Source organism: Schistocerca gregaria, chromosome 6 (assembly GCF_023897955.1).
Source record: "Schistocerca gregaria isolate iqSchGreg1 chromosome 6, iqSchGreg1.2, whole genome shotgun sequence".
Taxonomy (NCBI): domain Eukaryota; kingdom Metazoa; phylum Arthropoda; class Insecta; order Orthoptera; family Acrididae; genus Schistocerca; species Schistocerca gregaria.
Window position 1 is genome coordinate 252738205 of NC_064925.1, and position 25227 is coordinate 252763431.

Below are 25227 nucleotides of genomic sequence, written 5' to 3' on the forward strand. Positions count from 1 at the left end.
CCGGTGAAATCTTTCACCGTTTCCAGGGTACGCCCGATTGTGTCTGTCTTCAGTCTTTAGGCTCACAATCTTCTAGGAGGCTCCTTCTTTGTACGCCTAATACTATAGACTTTCGAAACCACAGTGATTCTTATTAATAGTAGGAAAAGCCTTACTATATCTCAGTTTCAAGATATGCAATGTCATGTGAATTCTCTGTGAATTACTTGTTTTTGTCCCAATGAATTATTTGAAAAGTGCAATGGTAATTAATGTTGGTACTTCAGCACGACAGTCCAAGGAATGGGCTTCATAGTTATTGTTTCTAATTCAGGACTCTTTCCATCCATGTTTTCACAGAGGCTGTACGAAAATTGTGGCATGCAGACTGGGGCAAAATGTGGAGTGAATTATATTCCATGAAATAAACATTTATTAGCCAGATATATCTTCCCTGTCAGCCCACACACCGTATACTAATAACAATTTTATTAATACGATTTCTTGAGGGAGCGGAGGTGGATCTCTCTTAAACATTCCTTACCTTTGATATCCGCAAAGAACATTTGTTCAAAGATAATAGGACATTCATACTGTTGGAAACACAATAATCTCTGCACATCGCCACACAACACTCGTGCAAGTCAGAAAAGAAAATACTATGAGAAGAGGTTGCACAGAATTTTCATACCAGCATGTACTATCATTATAAATGGCTCTCAAAGGAAACAAGAATATAAGTCGTCCATACTGACTGAAGGTCTAGTAATTCCAATAAATCCCAGTCCATCAACATTTCGAGTGGCTTGCGAGCAGTCATTCTGATTAGGAAATTGAGTAGGATACGATTCTACGCTCATATTTTGGGTGGGCATAACTTCAAAGTCAACGCGTGAAAAACACATTTAAATGCAAAAATTTGGCCCACGCATATTTGGAAGTTTATCCATGTATTCGTTCTTCTCAGAAAGAAAAGCAGTTATTGATTATTAGGTTGATTCTTTGATGCAGAGATCGTACTCATGGTTCACAAAAAGGAAAAAAAAACATATCTAAGTAAATATTTACTCCACGTGATAAAGAACATTGATTCGTTTGGTAGTTAAATGAAGTAAACGCGAGGATTGCCTCCATTGAAAAGTGAAATGTGTAACGGACCAAAATTAAAACTTATACTAAGAATGCTCTGAAGAGCACGATCTACTCACCATGTCGTCAGCAGGAACAGTGTCTCCTCTACACCCTACTGAGTCCCTTCTTAGCTGCCATTGTCCAGTACACTTGCAAAGAGGAGTGAGGTAGGGGGAGGGGCGACGGGAGTCGATTCCAGCCTATCTTACGATCTATGTACAAAGATTAGCTACATACACTCCTGGAAATGGAAAAAAGAACACATTGACACCGGTGTGTCAGACCCACCATACTTGCTCCGGACACTGCGAGAGGGCTGTACAAGCAATGATCACACGCACGGCACAGCGGACACACCAGGAACCGCGGTGTTAGCCGTCGAATGGCGCTAGCTGCGCAGCATTGTGCACCGCTGCCGTCAGTGTCAACCAGTTTCCCGTGGCATACGGAGCTCCATCGCAGTCTTTAACACTGGTAGCATGCCGCGACAGCGTGGACGTGAACCGTATGTGCAGATGACGGACTTTGAGCGAGGGCGTATAGTGGGCATGCGGGAGGCCGGGTGGACGTACCGCCGAATTGCTCAACACGTGGGGCGTGAGGTCTCCACAGTACATCGATGTTGTCGCCAGTGGTCGGCGGAAGGTGCACGTGCCCGTCGACCTGGGACCGGACCGCAGCGACGCACGGATGCACGCCAAGACCGTAGGATCGTACGCAGTGCCGTAGGGGACCGCACCACCACTTCCCAGCAAATTAGGGACACTGTTGCTCCTGGGGTATCGGCGAGGACCATTCGCAACCGTCTTCATGAAGCTGGGCTACGGTCCCGCACACCGTTAGGCCGTCTTCCGCTCACGCCCCAACATCGTGCAGCCCGCCTCCAGTGGTGTCGCGACAGGCGTGAATGGAGGGACGAATGGAGACCTGTCGTCTTCAGCGATGAGAGTCGCTTCTGCCTTGGTGCCAATGATGGTCGTATGCGTGTTTGGCGCCGTGCAGGTGAGCGCCACAATCAGGACTGCATACGACCGAGGCACACAGGGCCAACACCCGGCATCATGGTGTGGGGAGCGATCTCCTACACTGGCCGTACACCTCTGGTGATCGTCGAGAGGACACTGCATAGTGCACGGTACATCCAAACCGTCATCGAACCCATCGTTCTACCATTCCTAGACCGGCAAGGGAACTTGCTGTTCCAACAGGACAATGCACGTCCGCATGTATCCCGTGCCACCCAACGTGCTCTAGAAGGTGTAAGTCAACTACCCTGGTCAGCAAGATCTCCGGATCTGTCCCCCATTGAGCATGTTTGGGACTCGATGAAGCGTCGTCTCACGCGGTCTGCACGTCCAGCACGAACGCTGGTCCAACTGAGGCGCCAGGTGGAAATGGCATGGCAAGCCGTTCCACAGGACTACATCCAGCATCTCTACGATCGTCTCCATGGGAGAATAGCAGCCTGCATTGCTGCGAAAGGTGGATATACACTGTACTAGTGCCGACATTGTGCATGCTCTGTTGCCTGTGTCTATGTGCCTGTGGTTCTGTCAGTGTGATCATGTGATGTATCTGACCCCAGGAATGTGTCAATAAAGTTTCCCCTTCCTGGGACAATGAATTCACGGTGTTCTTATTTCAATTTCCAGGAGTGTATGTTAAAGTAGTGAGTTTAGGATCCACCAACATTTACATGATTTTAACCCTACACTTAAGGACCGCAAAGTTCGAAATGGAAAGAAGGATATTTTCGAAGTATCTTTATAGTCGAAGACACTATAAACTTTCAGAATAGCAGACGACTTAAGATTCAGAAATGGCATATGGGTTCACATCAGATTTGTGCCCTATTAGGTGGGGACTTCACTGAAAAATTTACATTTGAAACTCATTTGCACTAACTGGGACAATATTGCATACTGAAGTCAGTGGTGCTTCAGAATTACACATTCGATATTATCTCGCAAACGGTTGTTTTTGTTTCTGTTATCTTATACATATCAACAGCTCAGATGAAAAACCAGTCCTAAGCAAAGATGGGGAAAGCAGAAAGATGGACTGAATACATGTAAGGTCTATGCAAGGGCGACGTACTTGAGAGGAACATTATGAAATTGAAAGAGGACGTAGATGAAGATGAGATGTGATATATGATACTGCCTGAAGAAACATGACAAAACTCTACCATGTGGTGAGCAAGATGTATGAGACGGGCGAAATACCGTCAGACTACAAGAAGAATATAATAATTCTAATCCCAAAGAAAGCAGGTGTTGACAGATGTGAAAATTACCGAACCATCAGATTAATAAGTCACAGCTGTAAAATACTAACGCAAATTCTTCACAGACGAATGGAAAAACTGATAGAAGCCGACCTCGGGGAAGATCAGTTTGGATTCCGTAGAAACGTTGGAACAGGTGCGGCAATACTGACCCTACGACTTACCTTAGAAGATAGACTAAGGAAAGGCAAACCTATGTTTCTAGCATTTGTAGACTTAGAGAAAGCTTTTGACAATGTTGACTGGAAGATTCTCTATAAAATTCTGAAGGTGGCAGGAGTAAAATGCAGGGAGCGAAAGGCTATTAACAATTTGTACAGAAACCAGATGGCAGTTATAAGAGTCAAGGGGCATGAAAGGGAAACAGTGGTTGAGAAGAGACTGAGACAGGGCTGTAGCCTATCTCCACTGTTATTCTATGTCTATATTGAGCAAGCAGTAAAGGAAACAAAAGAAAAATTAGGAACAGAAATTAAAATCCACGGAGAAGAAATAAAAACTTTGAGGTTTGCCGATGATATTGTAACTTTGTCAGAAACATCAAAGGACCTCGAAGTACAGTTGAACAGAATGGACAGTGTCTTGAAAGGAGGATATAAGATGAACATTAACAAGACTGAAACGAGGATAATGTAGTCGGATGAAGTCAGGCGATTCTGAGGGGATTAGATTAGGAAATGAAACACTTAAAGTAGTACACTCCTGGAAATGGAAAAAAGAACACATTGACACCGGTGTGTCAGACCCACCATACTTGCTCCGGACACTGCGAGAGGGCTGTACAAGCAATGATCACACGCACGGTACAGCGGACACACCAGGAACCGCGGTGTTGGCCGTCGAATGGCGCTAGCTGCGCAGCATTTGTGCACCGCCGCCGTCAGTGTCAGCCAGTTTGCCGTGGCATACGGAGCTCCATCGCAGTCTTTAACACTGGTAGCATGCCGCGACAGCGTGGACGTGAACCGTATGTGCAGTTGACGGACTTTGAGCGAGGGCGTATAGTGGGCATGCGGGAGGCCGGGTGGACGTACCGCCGAATTGCTCAACACGTGGGGCGTGAGGTCTCCACAGTACATCGATGTTATCGCCAGTGGTCGGCGGAAGGTGCACGTGCCCGTCGACCTGGGACCGGACCGCAGCGACGCACGGATGCACGCCAAGACCGTAGGAGCCTACGCAGTGCCGTTGGGGATCGCACCGCCACTTCCCAGCAAATTAGGGACACTGTTGCTCCTGGGGAATCGGCGAGGACCATTCGCAACCGTCTCCATGAAGCTGGGCTACGGTCCCGCACACCGTTAGGCCGTCTTCCGCTCACGCCCCAACATCGTGCAGCCCGCCTCCAGTGGTGTCGCGACAGGCGTGAATGGAGGGACGAATGGAGACCTGTCGTCTTCAGCGATGAGAGTCGCTTCTGCCTTGGTGCCAATGATGGTCGTATGCGTGTTTGGCGCCGTGCAGGTGAGCGCCACAATCAGGACTGCATACGACCGAGGCACACAGGGCCAACACCCGGCATCATGGTGTGGGGAGCGATCTCCTACACTGGCCGTACACCTCTGGTGATCGTCGAGAGGACACTGAATAGAGCACGGTACATCCAAACCGTCATCGAACCCATCGTTCTACCATTCCTAGACCGGCAAGGGAACTTGCTGTTCCAACAGGACAATGCACGTCCGCATGTATCCCGTGCCACCCAACGTGCTCTAGAAGGTGTAAGTCAACTACCCTGGCCAGCAAGATCTCCGGATCTGTCCCTCATTGAGCATGTTTGGGACTGGATGAAGCGTCGTCTCACGCGGTCTGGACGTCCAGCACTAACGCTGGTCCAACTGAGGCGCCAGGTGGAAATGGCATGGCAAGCCGTTCCACAGGACTACATCCAGCATCTCTACGATCGTCTCCATGGGAGAATAGCAGCCTGCATTGCTGCGAAAGGTGTACTAGTGCCGACATTATGCGTGCTCTGTTGCCTGTGTCTATGTGCCTGTGGTTGTGTCAGTGTGATCAGGTGATTTATCTGACCCCAGGAATGTGTCAATAAAGTTTCCCCTAACCGGGACAATGTATTCACGGTGTTCTTATTTCAATTTCCAGGAGTGTATATGAGTTTTGTTATTTGGAGAGCAAAATGACTGATGATGGACGAAATAGAGAAGAAATAAGAAGTAGACTAGCTATGGCAAGGAAAGCGCTTCTGAAGAACAGAAATTTGTTAACATTGAGTATGGATTTAAGTGTCAGGAAGTCTTTTCTGAAAGTATTTGTATGGAGTGTAGCCATGTCTGAAGGTGAACCATAGACGATAAATAGTTTAGACAAGAAAAGAATAGAACCTTTAGAAATGTGGTGCTACAGAAGAAGACTGCAAATTATGTGGGTACATCACGTAACTAGTGAGCAGGTACTGAAGAGAATTGGGGAGAAGAGGAATTTGTGGCACAAACTGACAAAAAGAAGGGACCAGTTGGTAGGACACGTTCTGAGGCGTCAAGGAATCACCAGTTTACTATTTGAGGGTATCTTGGAGGATAAAAATAGTAGAGGAAGACCAAGAGATGAACACACTAAGCAGATTCAGTAGAATGTAGATTGCAGTAGTTACTTGGAGATGAAGAAGGTTGCACAGGATACAGCAACACGGAGAGCTGCATCAAACCAGTCTCTGGACTGGAGATCTCAACAACAACATACTTTCATACATGTTACTTTTCGTTATTAGTTGTGATACACCCTATAACTACACATGGTGGTTTGGAACAGTCTGAAAAACTAGGAAGATTGTTGCAATGTAGGCTGTATTGGGAAATAATTATTAAGATAAAAATTCGACACATTGAGCTATTTCTGAGTTAATTAGGATTGATACTAGCCAATGAGTCAGTTGCGCGCCAGTGAGGATGTCGCCAAACGTGGTATTAGTTTGGTTTCCTAAAATCGAAAACGAGAATGATAAAAAAATTGGACATGGGAGGGTGGTAAGGACCGAAATCGAGCCGACGACTGAGGAGTCTCATGCACTATCATCTAGGCTACGAGAAAAACTGACACTAATTGAACTTGGTGGACCATTTGAATTTTCTAATTCACTCAGAAACGGCGCAACATATCGATTTTCTTCTTACAGTTAGTTTCTCAGTACAATATACCCCCCAAAACCTTTACAAGCTTTTCAGACTGTTTCTAACACATTATTATGAAACGATACCGATAAACTTTTAGGGATAGTAAAGGGTATCATGAAGAACAAATTGAGGCTAGGAAAACGTGTCTAGAAACGCCATCCGACGATGCTACAGTCTGTCAAAGACAGCCCCTGAAAGCAGGTGACCCAACGTCCAGGGGTCGTAGTGAATATCTTCTAGAACAATTGAGGCTAGGAAACCGTGATCAGAAACGCCAACCGACGATGCTACTGCGCGTCAAAGATCTAGGCGCCAGCCCCTGCCAGTAGGTGACCCTTTCAGGAGCAAAAGTGATTTTCTACGCTGACAGATCGCAAGCAGAGCCTCATGCAAGAGACCTGTGCTGTTTGTTCTTGCGATCGTGATTGACATCCACGAAAACCCGTGGAGAAGCTGGCAGACGTTAGTTCTTGTAGTTTCAACGCTGTCGGTATCTCTCTGTTACATTTTATATACCGAAAAACATTGGAATCGACAGATGGTTTTAGGACAAAAATAAACAGAGTGGAAAATGTCCTCAACCATCATCTATCGAGGGCAACAGAACACCACACTGATAGGTACAGGGCGAGAGCACTCTTGTTTCACTGTAGAGCTTCGCACAGCAATTTTGCATCCATTGTACTACTGTACATCACTTTAGTGTTTTTATTACAATAACCTCTTTTTGTTTTTAAATCCTTATTGTCCTTGTGTGAATTACGTAGTCACTTGCTTCATGACAAAGTCTCTTAAACTCACATGGCCCCACAGAATTACTCTAGCAAGTGACGATAAAAGAATAACTATTTAGAGAACTCTGCGACTATGTCTAACACGACACTTTGTTTCACAGAGGAAATTTTTTCTGTATCAACAAGAGACGAAACTTTTCTGCGCTGTTGTGCGAGATACACTGTGAGGGGTGATGACCAGGTAGCAGCCAACTGCCTTGCATTTTTCTTCTGTCGGAGTATGCTTAAATGTATCGCAGCAGTAGGGGGCTAATGGAATTTCGCAGGGCTTTCGGTCCGCGACTGGGAGTTTCTAACTGGATTCATTAAGGCGGTGCTCCGGAGAGAAATAGGTGGCGCTCGCAGACAGAGTGCACCAGAGGACGGGCTGGTGTCTCCCGCAGGACTCGTTAGCTGCAGCTCCGTCCTCTGTCTGAGCTCCACGCCTAATTACTCCTACCTGCAACTCTGCTTTGCCGCACGCGGCTCGCCAGGGCATTAAGAAGGTAATAAGGAAACGTCCAACTCTGGATGCACCTAAAAATGACACGTCTAATAAGTTCGTTTAATGGCTCGGTATCTACACATAATTACAGTCCTATATATGGACTGCAGTACTGAGAGTCAAATGACATGAAATGAAAGCAGTAATTTAGAAGTAAATGTCATTTAATATGTAAAATCAGCTAGCAGTAAGAGAAATGAAGGAGAAATTTCTGAAGGAAACTGCAGCTCAGGGAGAAGAAATATTAACAATAAAAAAATATAGGTTTTCTGATGGAATTGTAATTCCGTCAAAGGCAGCAACAGACTAGGAAAATCAGATGAATTGAGCAAATAATATCATGAAAAGGGTTTATAATGTGAACATCAACAAAAGTAGAACAAGGGTAATGAAGGTAGTCGAATTAAATCAGGTAGGGCAAAAGAAATTAGATTAAGAAGCATTTCAATAATAGTGATAAATCAGTTTTTTCTCCTTGGGCAGTAAAATAACTACATGAAATGCACCCACAGTTAAGAATACGAAAAATACCGACTATGAAAATTTGTGCCAGACTAGGCTTTGGCTTCCGGGGGTTGGGTTGTTTTGGGGGAAGAGACCAAACTGCGAGGTTATCTGTCTCATCGGTTTAGGGAAGGACGGGGAAGGAAGTCGGCAGTGCCCTTTCAAAGTAACCATCCCGGTATTTGCCTGGAGTGATTTACGGAAATCACGTAAAACCTAAATCAGGATGGCCGGACGCGGGACTGAACCGTGCCAGACTAGGACTCGAACCTGGCTATTCCACTTATCGCTAGCTGACGCCTCAACCGCTTTGGTTATTCGTACACGACCTACGCCCAGACCCAGTCTTCTATATATCGTCATTCCTGCGGCATAATCTATACTCAAATACACGTTATGGCATTCTCGTTCAGGGGAGAACTTTCTAATTGAAAGTCGCTGCCTGGTATCGTTGCAGTGCCTGTTCCTTCAGAAATGAAAGCATCTCTGAAGGAACATTGCTACACAGACACTGCAATATCATATTTATCTGGCGATACCAGGCAGCAACTTTCAATTGAAATGTCCTCCCCTGTGAGGGAATTACATATAGTACGAGTACGTGGCACAGTAACGACTTCATATGGAAGTTTGGGTCTAGTTGGGGGTCATGTACGGAGAGCCAAAGCAGTTAAGAGGACAGCTTGCGTAAAATGGGAAATCCGGGGTAGAGTCCCGGTCCGGCTAAAATTTTCATTGTCGTTATTCCCTCATACAGATAATGGGTGTTCGTATTCGCGATGGTGAATACATTTCATTTATTTCTTAATGGTTGAGCAGAAATAAAAACTTTGAGGTTCGCCGACTACACTGTAACGGAATGAACAGTGTCTTGAAAGGAGGATATATATGAACATCAACAAAAGAAAAACAAAGGTAATGGAATGTAATCGAATTAAGTCGGGTGATACTGAAGGAATTAGATTAGGAAATGAGACAAGTTAAAGTAGTAAATGAGTTTTGCTATTTGGAGAGCAAAATAAACTGATAATGGTCGAAGTAGAGAGGATATAAAATGTAGACTGGCAACTGCAAGGAAAGCGTTTCTGAAGAAGAGGAATTTGTTAACATCAAGTATAGATTTAAGTGTCAGGAAGTCGTTTCTGAAAGTATTTGTATGGAGTGTAGCCATGTATGGAAGTGAAACATGGACGATAAATAGTTTGGACGAGAAGAGAATAGGAGCTTTCGAAATGTGGTGTTACAGAAGAACGCTGAAGATTAGATGGGTAGATCACATAGCTAACGAGGAGGTTTTGAACTAATTGGGGAGAAGAGAAATTTATGGCACAACTTGACCAGAAGAAGGGATCGGTTGGTAGGGCATGTTCTGAGGCATCAAACGATCACCAATTTAGTATTGAAGCGCAGCGTGGAGTGTGAAAATCGTAGAGGGAGACCAAGAAATGAATACACTAAGCAGATTCAGAAGGATGTAGGTCGCAGTAGATACCGCGATATGAAGAAGCTTGAACAGAACAGAGTAGCATGGAGAGCTGCATCAAACCAGTCTCTGGGCTGAAGACCACAACAACAACATTTCATAATGGCTGTTGTCTCCGCGGTACCTATACTTTACGTCGTAATTTTTTTATCAAAACAGAGCTGCATTATCATAGTAAAATAACTGACGATGGTTGAAATATAGTGGAAATAAAGTGTAGACTGCCTACAGCATGAAAAACATTTCTAAAAAAGGAGACTTTGTTAAAGTCTAATATAAATTTAAGTATTTGGAAATCTTTACTGAACTTATTTGTCTCGAGTATAGTCTTGCATGGGAAAGAAATGTTAACGATAAGGAGCACAAACAATAAGTGAATAGGAATATTAAAATACGTTGCTATACAAGAATGTTGGATATTAAATGAGTAGATGCTGAGTGGAATTGAAGCAAGAAGAAGTTTATGGTACAGTTTGAGTAAAAGGAAGAGTTGGTTGATAGGAAACATCCTGAGACATCAAGAAATAGTAAGTATGAGGGGTAACAATAATTGTAGAGGTACCAAGCAGTTAGCAAGTTCAAATAGAAGTAAGGTGCAGTACCATTGCAGTCATAAAGTGGCTTACATAGGAAACGATAGCATGAAAAGGGGCCTCAAACACGTCTTCTCGGACTTAGGAATGCTACCAAAGACATCATAGAGTTGACATTTGTTGCAGCGTTATATAGTATACAGCATATGAGTCTCAAGGGAAAATAATCTTCAGCTAGAAAATTATTTTAAGGGTGCTGAAAGGAGAGTGTTATAGGACCATTACTGTTAACACCATAAATAAATAACCAAATTGATAACGTCGGGAGCTCCATGAGATTGATTGTGGGTGAAACAGTTGTACATACAGATACTGCCACACTAGGAAATTGTAGCAAAATGCAGGAAGATCTGCAGACGATCGACTCTTGTAGGTGTAGTTAGTTGACCCTGAACATAAACAAATGTAACGAATTGCATGAAAGTAGGCAGAAAGACTCGTTAGTGTATTATTACACGATTTCTCAATAATCACCGTAATCAGTCATACCATTTAAATATTTCATAAAATCTGCAGTGGAACGACTGCATGAAACGGAAGGATATGAAGGATAGATTAGTTGGTAACCACTAGAACCAGCCCATGTAACACACTTTTGTGGCAGTGCAGGGAGCATTATCTGCAATGAGTGAATGTAGCGAATCGAAGTGGTTAATGTTTAGGTATAGGGTGTGAGGTAGTATGTTATGGTTATGATCGTGTAAACTATTCTTTTGCCCTGCTATTCTTTTGAGTTTTGCAGTTTTGTATAGTGGTTAAGGCTCCACCATGGCAGGGTATGGGACACAGCGTGTTTCTGGGCAGGAAGCAATTCAGTTGCTATTTTAATTAGACCGGACAACTCGGGGCAGATAATATGGAGTGGAATAAGCAACTGTCAGTTGAGAAGGAAAAGGAGTTGTTGTCTAAGCCAGCTAGTCTCCTAATAGATTCAGCTACTTTTACTACCCTCTTTTCTGGAGATTCAACTGAGGACTTCGTGCTTTTCTTGGGTGAACTGGAAGCAGTAGCAATGATAGGGTGTTGGGTGGATAGTCAGCTTTTGTAAATGGTAAAATTGAGGTTGGTAGGAGAGAAAAAATCTTTTGTCATGTGCATGGAAGGTTAACAAACGCGAAAACGTTTGAGGATTTAAAACAGGACCTCCGTCAACGCCATAAACAAAAATAAATAAATAAACAGAACAGCACAAGGCTTTTCCGCCAATAGTTGGGTGGAATAGCGAAGAAACGACGAGGCAATGGAAAGTTTTGCTGGCAGAATATGGAAAGATAATGTACATACTTACGAAGTGGGAGAAAGTGATGAGGCAAACAGGATTGTACTACAAGAAGACAAGCATAAGGCAGTAGACACTTTTAGGGCCCTGCCAACTAACATGTCTAGGAAGGTTCAGAAAAGTATTCTAAAAGACCTTTACGCAAATATCAGGTTGGCTATGGGATTAGAGGAGATTGATACAGCGGCAGGGAGGCGCACGGCAAGTGAGGCCTGTTTTCTGCTGACGTAACATGCGTTTAAATTTTTTTTGTATTTATGGGGATTCACGGCCTCCAGATGCTTAATAAACGTGAACGTGATCCGTAGTAGGCTGTAATGCGATGTTTATTTAATCCTGCCATTAGCTACTTTCGTCTAAGCGTCATTGTTGTACGTGTGAACGATCGGGACATGTTCGAAGGCAATGCCATCAGTTGCAACATAAAAAATGTGGTGTGGTTGTACACCAATGACGGGATAAGAGAGGCAGTGTACTGGGTAGACAAGGGGGAAAACAACAAGTGTTGAACACAAATGGGAACCTAAAGTTCACCGAGCGGCGGAGTCTGGACCTTATAGGGAGGAAGCAATTAAACCCACTAGAGCATAGTTTGCGTGTCATGGGGAACGGTAATGTGAAATCATTAGATTCAGCGATACAGAGGTTTCGGGTGGGGGCAGAGCAATCTCAGTGATGTGTAGAAGTATTGGCTCATGTGAGCGAAGGTTACTGTGCAATATATATATTTCGTATGCTTACTACAAACAATTTACAATAAATTGACACATTATAGAATAATTTATCCTCTATAAAATGCACAATATTACAATGGTAATTTAAAAAATAAAATACACGGAGCATTATATTCAATATAATAAAATACTATGCAGTCATTGCTTCTTATCTCATTCTTCCAGAATTCCACATATTTCCTCGCTATTTAAGGAGATGGGACCTGGATAAACTGACTAAACCAGAGGTTATACAAGGTTTCAAGGGAACAATTGATAGGAATGTGGGAAAGAAATACAGTAAAGAAGAATGGGTAGCTCTGAGGGATGAAGTGGTGAAGGCAGCAGAGGATCAAGTAGGTAAAAAGATACTGCTCCTTGGGTAGCAGAAGAAATATTGAATTTAACTGATGAAAGGAGAAAATATTAAAAATGCAGTAAATGAGGCAGGCAAAAAAGAATACAAACGTCTCAAAAATGAGATCGACAGGAAGTGCAAAATGGCTAGAGGACAAATGTAAGGATGTAGAGGCTTATTTCACTAGGAGTAAGATAGATACTGCCTACAGGAAAATTAAAGACACCTTTGGAGATAAGAGAACCACTTGTATGAACATCAAGAGCTCAGATGGAAACCCAGTTCTAAGCAAAGAAGGGAAAGCAGAAAGGTGGAAGGCATATATAGAGGGTCTATACAAGGGCGACGTGCTTGAGGACAATATTATGGAATTGGAAGAGGATGTAGATGAGGATAAAATGCGAGATATGATACTGCGTGAAGAGTTTGACAAAGCACTGAAATATCTGAGTCGAAACAAGGCCCCGGGAGTAGATAAAATTCCATTAGAACTACTGACGGCCTTGGGAGAGCCGGTTGTGACAAAACTCTACCATCTGGTGAGGAAGATGTATGAGACAGGCGAAATACCCTCAGACTTCAAGAAGAATATAATAATTCCAATCCCAAAGAAAGCAGGTGTTGACAGATGTGAAAATTACAGAACAATAAGTTCAATAAGCCACAGGTGCAAAATACTAACGCGAATTCTTTACAGACGAATGGAAAAACTGATAGAAGCCGACCTCGGGGAAGATCAGTTTGGATTCCGTAGAAATATTGGAACACGTGAGGCAATACTTATCTTAGAAGCTAGATTAAGGAAAGGCAAATCTACGTTTCTAGCATTTGTAGACTTGGAGAAAGCGTTTGACAATGTTGACTGGAATACTCTCTTTCAAATTCTGAAGGTGAGAGGGGTAATATACAGGGAGCGAAAGGTTATTTACAATTTGTACAGAAATCAGATGGCAGTTATAAGAGTAGAGGGACATCAAAGAAAAGCAGTGATTGGGAAGGGAGTGAGACAGGGTTGTAGCCTTTCCCCGATGTTATTCAATCTGTGTATTGAGCAAGCAGTGAAGGAAACAAAAGAAAAATTCGGAGCAGGTACTAAAATCCACGGAGAAGAAATAAAAACTTTGAGATTTTCTGATGACATTGTAATTCTGTCAGAGACAGCAAAGGGCTTAGAAGAGCAGTTGAACGGAATGGATAGTGTCTTGAAAGGAGGATATAAGATGAACATCAACAAAAGCAAAACGAGGAAAATGGAATGTAGTCGACTTAAGTCGGGTGATGCTGACGGAATTAGATTAGGAAATGAGACACTTAAAGTAGTAAAGGAGTTTTTCTATTTGGGGAGCAAAATAACTGATGATGGTCGAAGTAGAGAGGATATAAAATGTAGACTGGAAATGGCAAGAAAAGCGTGTCTGAAGAAGAGAAATTTGTTAACATCGAGTATAGATTTGTGTGTCAGGAAGCCATTTCTGTAAGTATTTGTATGGAGTGTAGCCATGTATGGAAGAGAAACATAGATGATAAATAGTTTGGACAAGAAGAGAATAGAAGCTTTCGAAATGTGGTGCTACAGAAGAATGCTGAAGATTAGATGGGTAGATCACATAACTAATGAGGAAGTATTGAATAGAATTGGGGAGAAGAGAAGTTTGTGGCACAACTTAACTAGAAGAAGGGATAGGTTGGTAGGACATGTTCTGAGGCATCAAGAGATCACCAATTTAGTACTGGAGAGCAGAGTGGAGGGTAAAAATCGTAGAGGGAGACCAAAAGATGAATACTGTAGGCAGATTCGAAAGGATGTAGGTTGCAGTAGGTACTGGGAGATGAAGAAGATTGCACAGGATAGACTAGCATGGAGAGCTGCATCAAACCAATCTCAGGACTGAAGACAACAACAACAACAACAACAACAACATTTCACTGCACGCCATCAGGTCTTGGGCCGTGCACGCTCTTGGATGGTTTACTAGCGGACATTGAATAAGGTAATTAATGGTCTGGATGTTCCCATACGGTCACAAAGAGCTTTCACTAATTCCCCACTTGGGCAGATTTTTGTTACATGTGCCCATTCCTGAACGCAGCCTGTTCAGGGTTTTCCATCTCTCCCACTCAAGTTCAGCAACTGGTGGCAGCACTTCCTCAGAATCGTGAGCAGATTCTTGTTGTTCCTGCCACAGTCTTATTCTGGAAGTTTTGGTGGATCTGTGAGTGGTTCGGTTGAGTGGAGAAAACTACTTCTTGACTTAAGGCGTTTCGGTACCATTTGGTGCCCATGTAGCTGATGACGTTGACCTTGAACCTGTTTTGTTCGTTCACTTCTGCTCTGTACTGAACGTCGGACATTTGGCGGAGCAATTCCTGATAAAGAATGTAGGTGTTCTACTCCTGTTGGCTTAAGACATCCGGAAAGATGTCTACACGTCTGGTTCAGGACAGTGTCCAGTTTGTTTGTTCGGCATGACCGCTCACAGAAAAGAACTTGCAAACTCAGCAGCAGAGTAACAGAGTGCCATTGCGGTGGTGGGTAAAACGTTTGGATTATCTCCACATTTTGATATTGTTAGCTTGCCATGTAAGTTATTCCGTGATTGGACTTTTGCTCTGCATTTCTTAATGTGCCGCTTGAATGACAGTGTCCTATCAAGAGTAATTCCCAAGTACACTGGGAAAGAGTGGTATGTTAATCTTGTTTCATTCCACCAAACATTCAGTCCTCACTTCGCCTCTCTGTTGTTATGATGGGATAAGCAAGTCTGGGACTTACTTGCATTGGGTTTCAGCTGATTTCTGTTGCAATAGTTGGTGAGATTTTCCAGTTCTAAGCTAGTATTTCCTCAATATACTTGTAGTTTTATGCCTGAACAGCTATTGCCCTATCATCAGCGTAAATGAAAGATCTTGACCGCTAACTAATAGGCTGGTCATTTGTATAAATGTTGAATAACATGGGGGGGCAAGAACACTTCCCTGGGGAAGCCCATTCTTTAGTAGTCGCCATCTGCTCTTATTACCCTGAAACTCAACAAAATATCTTCTGTAAAATAGAACTGATTTGAGTACAGCAGAGAGTCGAGCCCTTTTTGTTGTTTTTTGCACTTTTGCAACGAAATTTCTGAGGTTTATGGTATCATATGCTGCCGTCAAATCTATAAATACCATCCCTGTATCTCGTCTTTCCTAAAACCCATCATCAATATACTGGGTTTGGCTGCTTTGGTTTTGGTTGACAAATGAAGCTTGACGTTTACCTTTCTCATCGTTTCTACCACTTGGTATGGTCCTTGATAGTTTGTTTGTAGTACAAACTGTGCAATCTTAGTGTTTGACTTTCTGCTCCAACACAGTACCAAAATTGACCTTTGGCACTCCACGACGGAATTTAGAGGGGCAATGTTCGAGCTAGGGAAAGGGGTCACTAGTGGAGCACTTTCACAAGGTTCGTCTATCTTAAGGGGCAGAGCGACTAAACTGTGGGAAAATACATTAAGCCCTAATTCAAGTGATATTGTACCGGGGCGCATCGGGAAGTTACTTTGGATGCGTGTAGAACCGGAGCTGCCTGTTGACATGTTGTGTGTAGTAGAGCCACTAGCAGAATGCGGTGTATTGGACGCAGCAAGTGTGTGTAACTGGGAAGGAACAGAGGAGAAACCAGACATGCCCTGTCTATGGTCAGTTTTAAATAAGAATAAGGAGAAAATCACTTAGTGGTGGTAATAAGTGCGGTTTCATTTTTCGATCTACGTACTTCTCGGTCCGATACCGATACTCGCAGAAGTGTGATCAGGGAACCATTAAATTGTTGTAAGTATCTGATGTGAATTATCGTTGTTTTGGTTGACAACTGAAGCTTGACGTTTACCTTTCACTTCATTTCCACTACTTGGTGTGGTCATTGATATCCTGCAGTACATTTGAGGTATGTGGAGTTTGATATCATCACCCATTGTCCTACACTGTAATGTGGGACTCCCTGTGTGTCTTACTGATGTTTCAGGGTGTTGTGCTTTCTGCTTGAATGTGTTTTCGCCCCCCCCCCCCTTACCATCACCCCCCACCTGCTCCCCCCCCCCCCAAGTGCACACACAAGAAGTGAACTATGAGGGTGTTATGAGTGTAAGTGCAGATACTTAGGGTCGTATGTTTTAGGTTGGTTAGTAAATTTAAGTATGTTGGCAAGAGCAAGACATTAATGCTTACTTGCCGCTGGGCAGCAAGTCAGGTGTTGTGTGGATCGTGGGCGCAAAACGGTTAGTCTATAGTGACCGGCATAGTCCAGTTAGTGGTGTAATTACGACCTTGCATATAATATTAGGTAGTAACTTATGCGCGGGAAGACTGTTAGAAGAAGAGAAAAATCAACTAAGACACTGAAGCTGGTACGTACTTCAAATACGAATTAACGAAGACGGAGGCTTTAAGCACATCGCACCGCTGCCACATTACTCCGAATAAAAGGGCCCGCCTCAGACAACTATTCCTCATATATCATTGTAATTCCAAGACGTGTGGCTTCTAGCAGATCACGTCTGCTTCTTCTGCAGATCACCGTAGTCACCGCAAGCGTCTTGTAGATTACCCATCTAGGCTGCCTCGGCAGCGAACACTGTCCAGCTTAAAACTTCAGGTCACGTCAAATTCACGCCGTTAATACCGACTCCACCCTCGGCGACCTAGCCTTCCATCTCAATGTATGTAAAATACGTGCGTAGGTAGTTTAACTAAGCCGGTGGTTTCTAACGGCATCGTAAATCTTAAGAACTTACGACCCTCGGGTACAAACTTTGATGCCATAAAACAGCTGGAGCTAACATGCTTACACCGGGAGCGACGGGGCCTACAGGTAAGCTCAGTGATAGAAGATTTGTTGTAAGCTGTTTTTATGCGCCTACGTGTCCACTGCCAACCATGCAGTCTCCATTTTGTTTGCACGGAAAGTTCTCTTAATATCGCACGCAATTTTAAAGGTACGTAGATACGTACAACAGAAAAAGAATGCAATCTCACTAGGAATTATCTTTGTTCTCGTCTCTGTGTGCAACGCACTTCATTTAATGAAAAAATGAAAGCGGATAGCAGACGATTGTTGTTTCCCGCTTGTTAAAAACGCCTTGTTCGGACATAAAAAAAGGACCGAGAATATTTTGAAGACAACAAGCAAGAGCGAATCTGCCTCTTTGTAGTGTTGAGTGCAGTCTTCCAAATCTTCTTGACAGATTAAAGCTGTTTGCCGGAACGAGATTTGCACCTTATTTCAGTGGCAAATGTCCTTAGCAATTACCCAACCGCGCCTCCCGCATCCTCACACAGCTGTCAGTGCACCTCCCCTGCTTTCTCAACGGGCGCAAGAGAGTAGCGGTGTGTGCGGACAGAATTTAATGGAGACTCGGAAAAATACCTGTGCCTGTATAGCTTAGTTTTTGCTAACAGTGTCTGTGATAGGACAGAGGTACTTTCAGAGACTCAGATTTACCAACAAGTTACGTAAATAAATTTTAAATAATATTAAAAAAGAGAAAAAGAAAAAAGGAAAAACCCGCCAGACTGACGAGCAATCTTCGAGATCCGGTCGAATATGCCTAAGTATATTACTACCGCTCTCGCGAGTGGACTGCACATCCTCAAGACTTTTTATCAAGAGAATTTAAACGGGAGAAACATATTTCTGAGCTCGTAAAACACCTCAGTTTGGTCACATTTGCACTTCGAAGGAGGAGGAGGCTAGTGTGTTTAACGTCCCGTGACAACGTGGTCATTAGAGACAGAGCACAAGCTCGGATTAGGGAAGGATGGGGAAGGAAATCGGTCGTGTTTTATCAAAGGAGCCATGCCGGCATTTGGTTGAAGCGATTGAAGGAAATCACAATAGACCCAAATCAGGATGGCTCGACGCACTTTTGAACCGTCTTCCTCCCGAATGCGAGTCCAGTGTGCTAATCACTGCGCCACCTCGCTCTGTTTGCACTTCCAATCAATAAGTTTACATGTTTTACATAGTATCATTCTAGGCGCTTCAGTCCGGAACCGCCCTGCTGCTACAGTCACAGGTTCGAATCCTGCCTCGGGCATGGATGTGTGTGACGTCTCTAGGTTAGTTAGGTCTAAGTAGTTCTAAGTTCTAGGTGACTGATGACCTCAGAAGTTAAGTCCCATAGTACTCAGAGCCATTAACTCGTCATTAAGAAAGAAATTTCAGGGCACAAAAATATTCTGGAAGGATAACATTAAGTTCTCACCAAAGATCATTTTGTACACATCAGTTTCAGGGGAAAATCATTTTGACATTTACAGCATATTGATTCCGTCATGTAAATAACTCATTAACAGAAACAATAATGTACAGATTACAACACCAGAACAAAAGCTGGCATTCATTGTTCCACGTCAAGGTTGTCTGCAGCTCAAAAAGAGGTGCAAAATCCTACCATGTCCGCCTACGGTAGCTGAGTGGTCAGCTCGACACAATTTCAATCTTAATGGCCCGGGTTCGATTCCCGGTTGGGTCGGAGATTTTCTCCGCTCGGGGACTGGGTGTTGTGTTGTCTTAATCATCATCATTTCATCCCTATCGATGCGCAAGTCGCCAAAGTGGTGTCAAATAGAAAGACTTGCACCCGGCGAACGGCCCATCACACGGGATTCCCTAGTCAGACGACATTTTAATGCTACCATTAAATTTTTTGATCACTTACCTAATATCATAAAATATTAGGCAGAAATTTGACAACAAACTGAAAAAGTTTCTTGTTGACAGCTTTTTCTATTCCATTATGTGTTAAAGGTAGTGGATAGGAACTCACGTTTGTATTTTAAAAAAAAAAACAATTATAAGTCGTCAGTATGTAGTTATATTTATGTATGGATCTGTAATATCAATCAATCGTTACGCATTATTATGACTAATCGCAAAAATGATCCAGTGAATATAAAATAATGAACCTCAGAGGGCAAGTGATTTTCCTAGAATTACATTTATGTGGTCATTGAATAATACGTTATTCCGTACTGATACTAAAAGATGGCTAGACTGACTATTTTCAGTGATTGCTCGTCGTTTATGTAATAAAACACTAATGGGTATTTCTATCTGTTTATGAGCAATACTTGCACGTAAGAACCAACTACGCGGCCTTCTACCAAGCATTGAACCAATGCTGTCTTATCGCATTTTTTAAAATGTTCTAGCGTTGCGACTTTCTCATACACAAGAATACAATTTACGAAGAACCTCACATAGTTTTCGACGTTACATACCAGATAATCTGCATTTACACTACCTGATCAAAAGTGTCAAGACCCGTGTTTGTGGAAATTAATATGGGGCGTGTCTACCACTAACCTTTATGATGGCTTGAACTCTGCTGAGGAATCTTTCAGTGAGATGTCTGAATATCTGTGGAGGAATGGTAGTCCGTTCTTCCTCAGGTGTCGAAACCGGGGAAGGTAGTGATCTGGAGTGAACTCAACGTTCAAACTCATCCCGAAAGTGTTCCACTCGATCCAGGCCAGCCCATAACAGGAGTTATCACTATCCACAAACAATTGTCTCACAGATGACTATGATATGCTTGTACCAAAGATAACCCTCTCCGATCTATTCCTGTACTGTAAGCAGTACACATTGCTGGAAAACATGTTCATATCCTTTCGAATTTATCATTTTCTTAATAACTTTAATATTAACCACGAAAAACACCCCATACCATAATACCACCTTCTCCGTACTTCTCTGTAGTCACCACACACGATGTCACGTAACGTCCTCCAGGCATTCGCCATATTCCAACCACACTGATGTAGGTATTAAGTGATTTCTCTAAAATACTCCAGTCAATGCTGAGATGGTTCTTTCAAAAGGACAGGGCCGATTTCCATTACCATTCTTTTGGAATTCGACCTTGTGCTCCATCTCTAATGATATCGCCGATGGTGTGATGTTAAACTCTAATCTTCCTTCCCTCCTTGACATTGTCGGGTCTACCTCTCGTAATATCCAGTGGTGAGTTCCCAGTTACACAGTTGCGTCCGGATATTTTTGATTGCATAGTGTATTTTGAACAGTAACTGTCGTAAAACGTTCCTATTAGGTACGTTGTTGTTGTCATCAGTCCAGAGACTGCTGAAACATACATCCTTCTGAATCTGCTTAGTGTATTCATCTATTGGTCTCCCTCTACGATTTTTACCCTCCACCATACCCTACAATACTAAATTGGTGATCTCTTGATGCCTCAGAACATGCCCAACCAACCGGTCCCTTCTTCTAGTCAAGTTGTGCCACAAATTCCTCTTCTCCCCGATTCTGCTCAGTACCTCCTCACTAGTTACGTGATCTACCCATCTAATCTGCAGCATTCTTCTGTAGCATCACATTTGGAAAGCTTCTATTCTCTTCTTGGCGACACTCCATACAAATACTTTCAGAAAAGACTTCCTGACACTTAAATCTATACTCGATGATAACAAATTTCTCTTCTTCAGAAACGCTTTCCTTGCCATAGCCAGTCTACATTTTATATCCTCTCTACTTCGACATTGATATGTCATTTTGCTTCCCAAATAGCAAAACTCATTTACTACTTTGTGTGTCTCATTTCCTAATCTAATCCCCTCACAATCACCTGATTTAATTTGACTACATTCATTATCCTCTTTTTGCTTTTGTTACTGTTCATCGAATATACTCCTTTCAAGACACTTTCCATTCCGTTCTACTGCTCTTCCAGGTCCTTTGCTGTCTGCGACAGAAGTACAATGTCATCGGCAAAACTCGAAGTTTTTTCATTTTTTATCCATGGATTTTAATTCCTACTCAAAATTTTTTCTTTTGTTTCCTTTATTGCTTGCTCAATATGCAGATTGAATAACATCGGGGATAGGCTACATCCCTGTCTCATTCCCTTCCCAACCACTGCTTCCCTTTCATGCCCCTTGACTCATAACTGTACAAACTGTAAATAGCCTTTTACTCCCTTTATTTTAGCCCTGCCACTTTCAGAATTTGAAAGAGAGTATTCTAGTCAACATTGTCAAAAGCTTTCTTTAAGTCTGCAATTGGTTAAAATGGCTCTGAGCACTATGAGACCTAATGTCTGAGGTCATCAGTCCTCTAGAACTTAGAACTACTTAAACCTAACTAACCTAAGGACATCACACACGTCCATGACCAAGGCAGGTTTCGAACCTGCGACCGTAGCAGTCGCGCGGTTCCAGACTAGTGCCTAGAACCGCTCGGCCACTCCGACCGGCAGTCTACAATTCCTAGAAACTTAGGTTTGCCTTTCCTTAATCTATCTTCTAAGATAACTGGTACGGTCAGTAGTGCCTCACGTGGTCCAACATTTCTACGGAATCCAAACTAATCTTCCCCGAATTCGGCTTCTACCAGTTTTTCCAATCGTCTGTAAAGAATTCGTGTTAGTACTTTACAGCCGTCCTTTACTAAACTGATAGTTCGGTAATTTTCACACTTATCAACACTTGTTTCTTTGGGTTTGGAATTACTATTTATGTTCTTGAGGTCTGAGGGTACGTACGAAGTTAAATTTACTTCCGATGATTTCGCTCCGGTAAGAGCGATTGATGAGTCCTGTCTGCAAGGAGGTCCCGAATCCAGTCACAAAACTGGTCTGATATTTTTTAAACTCATACTTTGTTCACTAGGGGGCAATGTGGAACAGTATCGAATGCATTTCGGAGGTCAACCTAGGAGCTAGGTTTACGGTACTCAAGATCTCATGGACTAACACTGGAAGCGGGGTTTCACAATACTGCTGCCTGCCTGAAATATTGTTGGTGGAAACGTGTCCGCCCTTCGAGTGCTACACTAGGTCGCTGGTTGTCTCCAGAAACGCCGTCATGAAGGTAAATGGCGGCTCGAATCGTGCAGCATGCATGGACGCTGGGTGGTGTGAGTAGTATTATGCCAAGGGAGACATTTCATGGGCCCTTTGATAGTAATCGATGACACGCTGACAACTGCGAACTACGTGCATGTCTTCATGCTCTATGTCTACGCCGATGGCAAATTCATCTTCCAGCAGTATAACTGACCGTGTCTCTGGAGGCAGAACCGCGCTACCGTGGTTTGAGGAGCACTACACTCAACTCACGTTGATGTCTCGGCTAAGAAATTCGCCTGATGCAAATCGTATGGAACCCATCTGGGTTGGTATCGGGCGCCATCACCGCATACGTAAATCAGCGGCTCGTTATTTACGCGAATTACATGACCTGTCCGTAGACATACCTACACAAACCTACCAATAAACTGTTGCATCCCTGATACGCAGAATCGGTGAAGATACGGATAAACAAGCTGTTTAGCAGCTGGTAATAATGTTTTGGATCATCATACTACACGACTAAAGTATCCTGTACACTACCGTAGAATTATGCTCGTTGATGCTTCACATCTTTGTCCAAATTAATGAAAGTCTGACGTTGACTGCCCAGGTAACCTGTCATCTGTTTCTATCTATCTTAATACTCACGTGTCGGTTCTACGACTACTAGAGGCACTTTCCTGAAGAAAAGTTCAGAATCGAGGCACTTTCCTGAAGAAAAGTTCAGAATTGAGACACTTCTGAACAAAAGTTCAGAACGATGTCGCCTTTATGCCGGTTTTCCGTGATCATTTTATTTTAGCAGCGAGTCACGTCGATTAATATAGATACGCCTCTCAATAGTAGATAGACACATTATGTGCTGCATCATTACTTATGCTCAGGCTCTGGGGCTAGGAGCGTGAGGACGAGTCTGTCGAATCGAGACTCAGATCCACTGACTCAATGAACATTAAAAGAAATATGAACATTGCCAAGAATTTGGACAGAGTTAAAACTTACGAATTAATAATTGACACATTTAAATAACCGTGTGATCTTCCTTGCATCTATAATCATAATAGTATTTACGTAATAATTTTGATGAAACAATCATGTTAATAGTTTCTTTTTTTGTGACTAGGACCTCCCGTGGGTGGACCGTTCGCCATGTGCAAGTATTTCGATTTGACTCCACTTCGGCGACTTGCGCGTCGACGGGGATGAAATGATGATGATAAGGACGACACAACACCCAGTCCCTGAGCGGAGAAAACCACAGACACAGCCGGAAATCGAACCCGGCTTAAACATATGGCTCACAATTTTAGACGAACAATTGGTAACAGGTACGTTTTTCAAAATTAAAATACAGAACGTAGGTGCGTTTGAACATTTTATTTCGGTTGTTCCAATGTGATACATGTACCTTTGTGAACTTATTTATGAGAAAATATGCTGTTACAGCGTGATTACCTGTAAATACCACATTAATGCAATAAATGTTCAAAATGATGTCCGTCTACCTCAATGCATTTGGCAATACGTGTAACGACATTCCTCTCAACAGTGAGTAGTTCGCCTTCCGTAATGTTCACACACGCATTGACAATGCGCTGTCGGTGGATCACGATAGCAAATGTCCTTTAACTTTCCCCACAGAAAGATATACGGCGACGTCAGATCCGGTGAACGTGCGGGCCATGGTATGGTGTTTCGACGACCAATCCACCTGTCATAAAATATGCTATTCAATACCGCTTCAACCGAACGCGAGCTATGTGCCGGACATCCATCATGTTTGAAGTTCATCGTTATTCTGTAATGCAGTGAAACATCTTGTAGTAACATCGGTACAACATTCCGTAGGAAATCAGCATACATTGCACCATTTAGATTGCCATCTATAAAATTGGGGCCAATTATCCTTCCTCCCATAATGCCGCACCATACATTAAACCGCAGCCATCGTGGATTTTCCGTTGCCCAGTAGTGCATATTTTGCCGGTTTACGTTACCGTTGTTGGTGAATGACGCTTCGTCGCTAAATGGAACGCGTGCAAAAAATCTGTCATCGTCCCGTAATTTCTCTTGTGCCCACTGGCAGAACTGTATAGGACGTTCAAAGTCGTCGCCATGCAATTCTTGGTGCATAGAAATATGGTACGGGTGCAGTTGATGTTGATGTAGCATTCTCAACACCGAGGTTTTTGAGATTCCCGATTCTCGTGCAATTTGTCTGCTACTGATGTGCGGATTAGCCGCGACAGCAGCTAAAACACCTGCTTGGGCATCATCTGTTGCACATCGTGGTTGACTTTTCACATGTAGCTGAACACTTCCTGTTTCTTTAAATAACGTAACTATCCTGAAAACGGTCTGGACACTTGGATAATATCGCCCAGGATACCAAGCAACATACATAGCACACGCCCGTTGGTCATTTTAATCACAATATCCATATACCAACACGATATCGACGTTTTCCGCAATTGGTAAACGGTCCATTTTAACACAGGTAATGTATCAGGAAGCAAATACCGTACGCACTGGCGGAATGTTACGTGATACCACGTACTTACGCGCTTGTGACTATTACAGCGCCATCTATCAGATTGCTGACGTCAAAGGTAGCCACGTAGGCACCTAGTGAGGTGT